Consider the following 9,335-nt stretch of genomic DNA (forward strand, 5'->3'; position numbering starts at 1 on the left):
TTCCCAAATTCTCTTGAATCTGGAATGATTCCTGTGAATTGGAAGGTAACCAATCTCATATTTAAGAAGAGAGTGAGAGAGAAAACCAGGATCTGCAGACCTGTGACCTTACATCAGTGGGAAGGAAGTGGAAGGGAAGACTAAGGAAGAGTCTGTTATAAAGTTGGGATAAATAATGTTGATAAGCTAATTGTGCACAGTCAGCATGGATTTGCAATCGGGAAATTGCATTTGATGAACTTGATTTTGTTGAAGATGTTACAAACAAAATTGGTAAAGGCAAGCTGATGAATGTGGTATTGTAGATTTCCAGAAGGCTTTTGGTATAGTGCCCCACAGGAGGCTAGTTAGAAAGATCAAAACACATGGGGTAGTGGGTAACGTACTGTCATCAGCTAACAGCCAGAAAATAGGAGGAATATATGGATTTTTCTCATGTCAACACCCTGTGACTAGTGGAGTACTACAAGGATCAGTACTTGGGCCTCTGCTGTTCGCAATGTATATCAGTGATTTGGAGGTGGCGACCAAACGTATTACTTCCAAATTTTGTGAATGGTACGAAGTTAAGTGGGAAATGTAAAGCAACTTCAGGAGTATTTGGATAGCCTTAGTGAATGGGCAAGAACATGGCAGGTGAAGAATTGTGGAAACAGAAGTACAAGAGCATTTCTTAAATGTTAAGAGGTTGGAAAGTACAGATGTACAAATGGACCAGAGTATCCTTGTCAATGTCATCGCAGGTTAATTTTCAGGTGCAGGAAGCCATTAGGAAGTCTAACATAGCGTTAGTCTTAATTGCAAAAGAATTTGAGTACAGAAGAAGTTGTGTTTCATTGTAATATGAGCTTTGTTAGAATGCATCTGGAGTGACGCGTGCACTTTTAGTCTCCCTGTCCAAGGAAAGACAAGCACCAAGGCAAAGATTGTAACAAAAGTTTGCTAGACTCATTCCCGGGATAGTGGGACCGTCCTGTGATGAGAAATTGAGTAAACATGGCTTGTATTCTCTGGAGTTTCAAAGAACGAGAGGTCATCTCATATAAAATACTTAGGGATGGACAGGGTCAGTTATAGATTAGATGTTTCTCCTGATTGGGGAGTCTAAAATTAGGATGGCACAGATTGTAAGGGGGATGCACTTAGGTCCAAGACAAGGAGAAATTTTTTTACTCAGAAGGTTGTGAACCTTTACAATGCTCTACCACAGAAGGCTGTGGCGGCTCAGTCTCTGAGAATGTTTAAGGTAGAAATTGATAGATTTCTGATTACAAGTGGCAGATAGGGTTAAGGGAATGGAGTAAGCAAAAGGCCCAAATGGGTACCAGACATTCTGAGGAATGGTCACCGGACCCGAAACATCAACTCTGATCTTTTCTTCATAGATGCTGCTAGACCTGCTCAGCTTTTCCAAAAACTTCTGTTTTTATTCCTGATTTACAGCATCTGCAGTTTTTTCGGTTTTTAAAAGGCCCTAAGTGTTTGATCAGCCATGATTGTACTGAATAGCAGGACAGGCTGAGCAGCCTATTCCTGTTTCTAGTTGGTATATCATGTGAAGGACTAAAGCGGTTGAATTTGTTGGGAAGATAAACAAAGTATATTTTTTAAAAAATTAAATACCAATATTTACTAAAGGGATTTGGGTGTACACAGTGTTGAGATCTTCATCATTTTACTTTTATCTTTTTTGGCATGGAGCTGTGGTTTTATTTTTGTCAGAAGTACTGTGGCTGCCAAATCTACAGGAAGATTTGATTGCTCCATTATCGTCTCATTATTGACTTATTCAAAGTTAAGAGTAGAATTTCATAGAATCATAGAGTCATACAGCATGGAAACAGACCCTTCGGTCCAACACGTCCACGCCGACCAGGTTTCCCATACTAAACTAGTCCCATTCGCCTGCATTTGGCCCATATCTCTCCAAACCTTTCCTATTCATGTACCTCTCTGAATGTCTTTTAAATGTTGTAACTGTACCTACCTCTAAAATTGGAATCAGCTTCTCGCTTGCTAGGGAACTATAGACCTAAAGCTCTGATATCAGTGGTCGGTAAGTTGTTGGAGCGGATTCTGAGGGACAGGATTTACATATATTTGGAAAGGCAAGGGCTGGGTAGGGATAGTCAACGTGGCTTTGTGCATGGAAAATAGTGTCTCTAATTTGATTGAGTTTTTTGAAGAAGTGGTGACGAGGATTGAAGAAGACAGAGCGGTGGACTTCATAAGGCATTGGTGCAGAAATTAGGCCATTCGGCCCATCAAACCTGCTCTGCCATTCAATCATGGCTGATAAGGTTTTCCTTACCACCTTTCTTAAATAATGGCAGCACATTAGCTAACCTCCAGTCTTCCAGCACCTCACCTGTGGCTATTGATAATACAAATATCTCAGCAAGGGGTCCAGCAATCCGTTCCCTGGCTTCCCACACAAAGTTCCAGGGTACACCTGATCAGGTCCCAGGGATTTATCCACATTTATGCATTTTAAAACATCCAGCAGAACAACCTCTGTAATATGAACACTTTTCAAGATATCACTATTTATTTCTCCAAGTTCTCTAGCTTCCGTATCCTTCTCCACAGTAAACACTGATGCAAGATACTCATTTAATATCTCTCCCATCTCCTGCGGTTCCATACGTAGGTGGCCTTAATGATCTTAAAGGGGCCTTATTCTCTCCCCAGTTACTCTTTTGTCCTTAATGTATTTGTAAAATCCCTTTGGATTCTCCTTAACCCTATTTTCCAAAACTATCTCATGTCTTTTTTGCCCTCCTGATTTCTCTCACTGCCCTTATATCTTTCTAAGGATTCACTCGATCCCTGCTGTCGATACCCGACATATGTTTCCTTCTTTTTCTTGATCGAAACTTCAATTTCTCTGGCCATCGAGCATTCCCTACACCTACCAGCCTTGCCCTTCACCCTAACAGGAACATTATCTCATTTTTGAAGGTTTCCCACATTCTGGCCATCCTTTTACCTGCAAATATCTGCCTCCAAACAATTTTTGAAAGTTCTTGCCTAAAACCATCAAAATTGGCCTTCCTCCAGTTTAGAACATAGAACATTACAGCACAGTACAGGCCCTTCGGCCCTCGATGTTGCGCCGACCTGCGAAACCAATCTGAAGCTCATCTAACATACACTATTCCATTATCATCCATATGTTTATCCAATGACCATTTAAATGCCCTTAAAGTTGGCGAGTCTACTACTGTTGCAGGCAGGGCATTCCACGCCCTTACTACTCCCAATCCCTCTACCAATAAAACCTAATACACCGTACGCCTTCTGAACACCCTATCAACCTGGGTGGCAACTTTCAGAAATTTATGCACATGGACACTGAGATCTCTCTGCTCATCCACACTACCAAGAATCTTACCATTAGCCCAGTACTCTGTATTCCTGTTACTCCTTCCAAAGTGAATCACCTCACACTTTTCCGCATTAAACTCCATTTGCCACCTCTCAGCCCAGCTCTGCAGCTTATCTATGTCCCTCTGTAACCTGCAACATCCTTCCGCACTATCCACAACTCCACCGACTTTAGTGTCATCCACAAATTTACTAAACCATCCTTCTACGCCCTCATCCAGGTCATTTATAAAAATGACAAACAGCAGTGGCCCCAAAACAGATCCTTGAGGTACACCACTAGTAACTGAACTCCAGGATGAAAATTTCCCATCAACCACCACCCTCTGTCTTCTTACAGCTAGCCAATTTCTGATCCAAACTGCTAAATCACCCTCAATCCCATGTCTCCATATTTTCTGCAATAGTCTACCATGGGGAACCTTATCAAACGCTTTACTGAAATCCATATACACCACATCAACCGCTTTTCCCTCATCCACCTGTTTGGTCACCTTCTCAAAGAACTCAATGAGGTTTGTGAGGCACGACCCACCCTTCACAAAACCGTGTTGACTATCCCTAATCAAATTATTCCTTTCTAGATGATTATAAATCCTCTCTCTTATAATCCTTTCCAACACTTTACCCATAACCGCAGTAAGGCTCACTGGTCTATAATTACCAGGGTTGTCTCTACTCCCCTTCTTGAACAAGGGGACAACATTTGCTATCCTCCAGTCTTCTGGCACAATTCCTGTAGACAATGATGACATAAAGATCAAAGCCGAAGGCTCTGCAATCTCCTCCCGAGCTTCCCAGAGAATCCTAGAATAAATCCCATCCGGCCCAGGGGACTTATCTATTTTCACACTTTCCAGAATTGCTAACACCTCCTCTTTATGAACCTCAATCCTGTCTAGTCTAATAGCCTGTATCTCAGTATTCTCCTCGGCAACATTGTCTTTTTCCTGTGTGAATACTGACGAAAAATATTCATTTAGCGCCTCTCCTATCTCTTCAGACTCCACGCACAACTTCGCACTATTGTCCTTGACTGGCCCTAATCTTACTCTAGTCATTCTTTTATTCCTGACATAGCTATAGAAAGCTTTAGGGTTTTCCTTGATCCTACCTGCTAAAGACTTCTCATGTCCCCTCCTGGCTCTTCTTAGCTCTCTTTTTATGTCCTTCCTGGCTAACTTGTAATTCTCAAGCGCCCTTACTGAGCCTTCACGTCTCATCTCTACATAAGCCTCCTTCTTCCTCTTCACAAGAGATTCAACTTCTTTAGTAAACCATGGTTCCCTCTCTCGACCACTTCCTCCCTGCCTGACAGGTACATACTTATCAAGGACACGCAGTAGCTGTTCCTTGAACAAGCTCCTTTTCATTTGTGCCCAGCCCCTGCAGTTTCCTTCTCCATCCTATGCATCCTAAAACTTGCCTAATTGCCTCATAATTGCCTTTCCCCCAGCTATAACTCTTGCCCTGCGGTATATACCTATCCCTTTCGTCGCTCAAGTAAACATAACCGAATTGTGGTCACTATCACCAAAGTGCTCACCTACCGCCTGGCTGGTTCATTACCCAGTACCAAAAGCAATGTGGCCTCGCCTCTTGTTGGCCTATCTACATACTGTGTCAGGAAACCCTCCTGCACACATTGGACAAAAACTGACCCATCTAAAGTACTCGAACTATAGCGTTTCCAGTCAATATTTGGAAAGTTAAAGTCCCCCATAACAACTACCCTGTTACTTTCGCTCCTATCCAGAATCATCTTTGCAATCCTTTCCTCTACATCTCTGGAACTTTTCGGAGGCCTACAGAAAACTCCCAACAGGGTGACCTCTCCTTTCCTGGTTCTAACCTCAGCCCATACTACCTCAGTAGACGAGTCCTCATCAAACATCCTTTCTGCCACCGTAATACTGTCCTTGACTAACAATGCCACACCTCCCCCTCTTTTACCACCTTCCCTGATCTTACTGAAACATCTAAACCCCGGAACCTGCAACAACCATTCCTGTCCCTGCTCCATCCAGGTCTCCGAAATGGCCACAACATCGAAATCCCAGGTAACAACCCATGCTGCAAGTTCACCCACCTTATTCCGGATGCTCCTGGCGTTGAAGTAGACACACTTCAAACCACCTTCCTGCCTGCCAGTACAATCCTGCGACCTTGAAACCTTACTCATGACCTCAAACTTTAGAACTTTAAATTTTAGATCAGGTCTACCCTTTTTCCATAGCTATTTAAAAACTAATAGAATATGATCACTGGCCCAAAGTGCTCCCCCACTTACACCTCAGTCATCTGCCCTGCCTTATTTTCCAAGAGTACTGAATAGGCAAATTTTCTTGTACTCACTTAAATTCCTCTCCATTCAAGCCCTTAGGACTATGGCAGTCCGAGCCTATGTTTGGAAAGTTAAAATCCCCTAACAGTACAACCCTATCATTCTTGTAGATAACTCCTTACAAATTTGCTTCTTAATTTCCTGCTGACTATTGGAGAGTCCATGGTACAGGCCTAAAAGGTAATCGTCCCTTTCTTATTTCTCAGTTCCACCCAAATAATTTCACTGGATGTACTCCTAGAAATGTCCGAAGTACCGCTGTAATATTATCCCAAATCAAAAATGCCAGTTCCCTTCCTCTCTTGCAGCCCCCAACCTTTCCAACCTTTCTATAGCATCTATACTCTGGAATAGTTAGCTGCTAGTCCTGCCCATCCCTGAGCCACGTCTATGTATAGCTATGGTATCCCAGTCCCATGTTCCCAACCATGCCCTTGAGTTCATCTATCTCACCTGTCAGGCCTCTTGCATTGAAAAATGCAGTTTAATTTATCCATCCTACCTCATTCTTTACTTTGCGCCTGCATGCCTTTACTATTTGACTTGCTCCTTTCCCCAACTGCAGCAGTCTCAGACTGATCTCTTTTCTCACTATTTCTTTGTAGGACCTCCCGCCCCCATTAGTTTGAATCATCCTGAGTAGCTGTAGCAAATCTCCCCACCAATACATTAATCCTCTTCCAATTCAAGTGCAACCTGTCCTTCTTGTACAGGTCACTTCTACCCCAGAAGCGATTCCAACGATCCAAAAATGTGTATCCTTTTCCCCTGCACCAGCTCCTCAGCTATGTTCTATCTTCCTATTCCTATTCTCACTAGCACATTGCACCGGGAATAATCCAGATATTACTACCCTCAATGACCTACTTTTTAACCTCCTGCATAATTTCCTATGTTCTCTCCTCAGAACCACATCCTTTCCTCTTCCTCTGTCATTGGTTCCAATGTGTACAATGATCTCCTGCTGGTCACTGTCCCTTTTGAGAATATTCTTCCCCCTCTCTGAAACACTCTTGACCCTTACACCAGGGAGGCAACACACTATTCCGATGTCTCGTTGTTGGCTGCAGAAAAATCTGTCCGTGCCTCTGACTACAGAATCCCCTATCACAATCAACCACTTGGAACCTGACATACCCCTCATCGCAGTACAGCCAGTAGAACCAGAATCTTGGCTGTCGGTGCTACATTCCCCTGAGAGTCCATCACCAAACATTTTCCAGAACAGCATACTTGTTTGAGATGGGGGTAGCCACAAGAGACTTCAACACCATCTGCCTACTTCTCTTACCTTTCCTAGAGGTAACCCATCTATCGATTATATCTGCAGTTTTTCTACCTTCCTGAAACTGCCATCCATCACAGCCGGTGGCTCCTGTAAACTTCTCATTGCCTCTAACTACTGCTCCTACCTATTCATGCGATCCAATAGGATTTGCAACAAAACACTTACTGCAGACATAATCATCAGTAACATTGAAATTCTTCCTAATCTCCTGATTCTGACAGGAAGAGCACATTACTCTATGAAAAGCCATCTTTGCACCTTAACAATCTACAGACCCACAAAATAGCACAGGCTTACTGCTCTAAAAACACTGTTATAGGATAACTTGATACCTGTATTTTATATTTTTTAAAAATTTTAATCGAGACAGATGTCAAAACATAAACAAAAATGCCACCCTGCTCATTATTGTAGGTTTACAAAAAAGACATTTAAAAAATACTTAAAGCACAATTTTAGTTTTATAGCTTAAAGAAAGAACTATAAGCTTTTAAGTGGTGCAGTAATGGTTTATCAGATTGATTCCTAATCTTGAATATTGTTCTATACAAATATCTTGAATAGAATGGGCCTTTTTTCTCTAGCGTTTAGAAGTTGAAAGAGATGACCTCATTTAACTATGTATTTTTTTTTTGAGGGTTGTTTCCTCTGGCCAGATGGTCTCAAACTAGAGTTTGTAGTCCTTGTTTCATAAGGGAATTGCAAATTATGATGTAAATGAGGAGAGATTTCTTTAATTAGCAGTTTTTGAAATTCTCTACCTCAGGACAGTTTCATAATGCTTGAATTTCAGCAGTTAATTTTGAAATATAAACAAAAGTGAACATCTAAGCAAATTTTCTAAAGCTTGTAGAATCTTAAAAGCTACACTATTTTAATATTAAAGCCCTTCACAGCAGTTTGTTTGTAAATTAACAGACAAACTTTCCATTCCCAGAGCTTATCATAGCAATTGGATTTTTCCTGGTTCGCATCATTGAGCGAATAACTGTGGAGTGCCATAGTGACAATTTTCATGAGACCACTTCCCTAACTGCACATCATTCTCCAACAACATCCCACTCCAATGATGACATCATAAGCCACTGTGTACAGATAAACAGTAACAGTGTGGAAACCACAGATCACTATGTTCATATTGATGTTAATGCCACAGCGCCAGGGACCGGGGTTCAATTCCACCGTCAGGCGACTGTCTGTGTGGAATTTGCATTCTCCCCGTGTCTGCGTGGGTTTCCACTGGGTGCTCCGGTTTTCTCCCACAGTCCAAAGATGTGCAGGCCATGAGAAATGCAGGATTGCAGGGAAAGGGTTGGGGAATGGATCTGGGGATGTTCTTCGGAGGGCCGGTGTGGACTTGTTGGGGCTAAGGGCCTCTTTCCACACTATAGGGATTCTATGATCCCTTGATCCCATTCTGCTTTCTGTTCTTTTATTCTTTTCCTTTCTCTGTCCTTGCATTCTCTATTTGAAGGATTGCCCATTGGTCTATAACAGTCAGAGTCAAAGGTTTTTCCGATCATTTGCTGCCATTTTAATTCATAAAAGTTTACTTGTTTTCAGCTCGTCTCTGAAGCTTGTACAGAGCAATATGCCACAAGGCCATGTAGTACTATACATTATAGTATTTGCAATAATGTCTCCATTGGGAACTGTGATTGGCATTATAAGGTTTTATAATCACACTAATCAAGTCAACCTAGTGTGACATGGCACAGACTCTCCTTGAAGGAATCACTACAGGGACTTTTGTTTACGTTACCTTTTTAGAAATTTTACCTCAAAAACTAAATTCCACTGATAAGCAACTGTTGAAGCTCCTGGGCATAACCTTTGTTTTTCCTATTATGACCATGTTGTTCTTTATACTTTAAAACACTCCCAGTTTGAACACTTCTAATCTACTTATTGCTAAACTTGTTCATTCTTAGCCCATCTTTGACCATCTGAGTTGAGATTTTTCTCTTTGCTTGTTCCCTTTGCTCTCCACATAAGCCATCTGTTTTTAAGTTGCCTGGGGTTTGAAGTACATCTATGACAAGTTTGTTGCAGATATGCTGATCAGGAGTGAAAGTACAGAATCCCTAACCACCACATTTTCCACCTCTTGCCTACTGGCTAACGTGATGTTAAAACACAATGAATCATGGCAGCATAGTTTGCCCCAGATCCTGCTGCCATGAAATTACATTTTACAGCAATGTTCATCATTTTGCACCAGTGTTCATAATTCAAAGGATTATTATTTAGATAAAATAATCTAATGTCCTTTTAGGGAAGGAAATTTGCCATTGTTACCTGGTTTGGCCTACATGA

At 41.8% G+C, this 9,335-nt stretch overlaps 1 pseudogene; it reads left to right on the forward strand.

Moving 5' to 3' along the window:
* The first annotated feature begins 5,423 nt into the window (after positions 1 to 5,423).
* LOC109936053 lies at positions 5,424 to 8,893 on the forward strand (annotated as a pseudogene).
* The last annotated feature ends 442 nt before the right edge of the window (positions 8,894 to 9,335 follow it).

The sequence above is a fragment of the Rhincodon typus genome, chromosome 33 (genome assembly GCF_021869965.1).
Source record: "Rhincodon typus isolate 14 chromosome 33, sRhiTyp1.1, whole genome shotgun sequence".
Taxonomy (NCBI): domain Eukaryota; kingdom Metazoa; phylum Chordata; class Chondrichthyes; order Orectolobiformes; family Rhincodontidae; genus Rhincodon; species Rhincodon typus.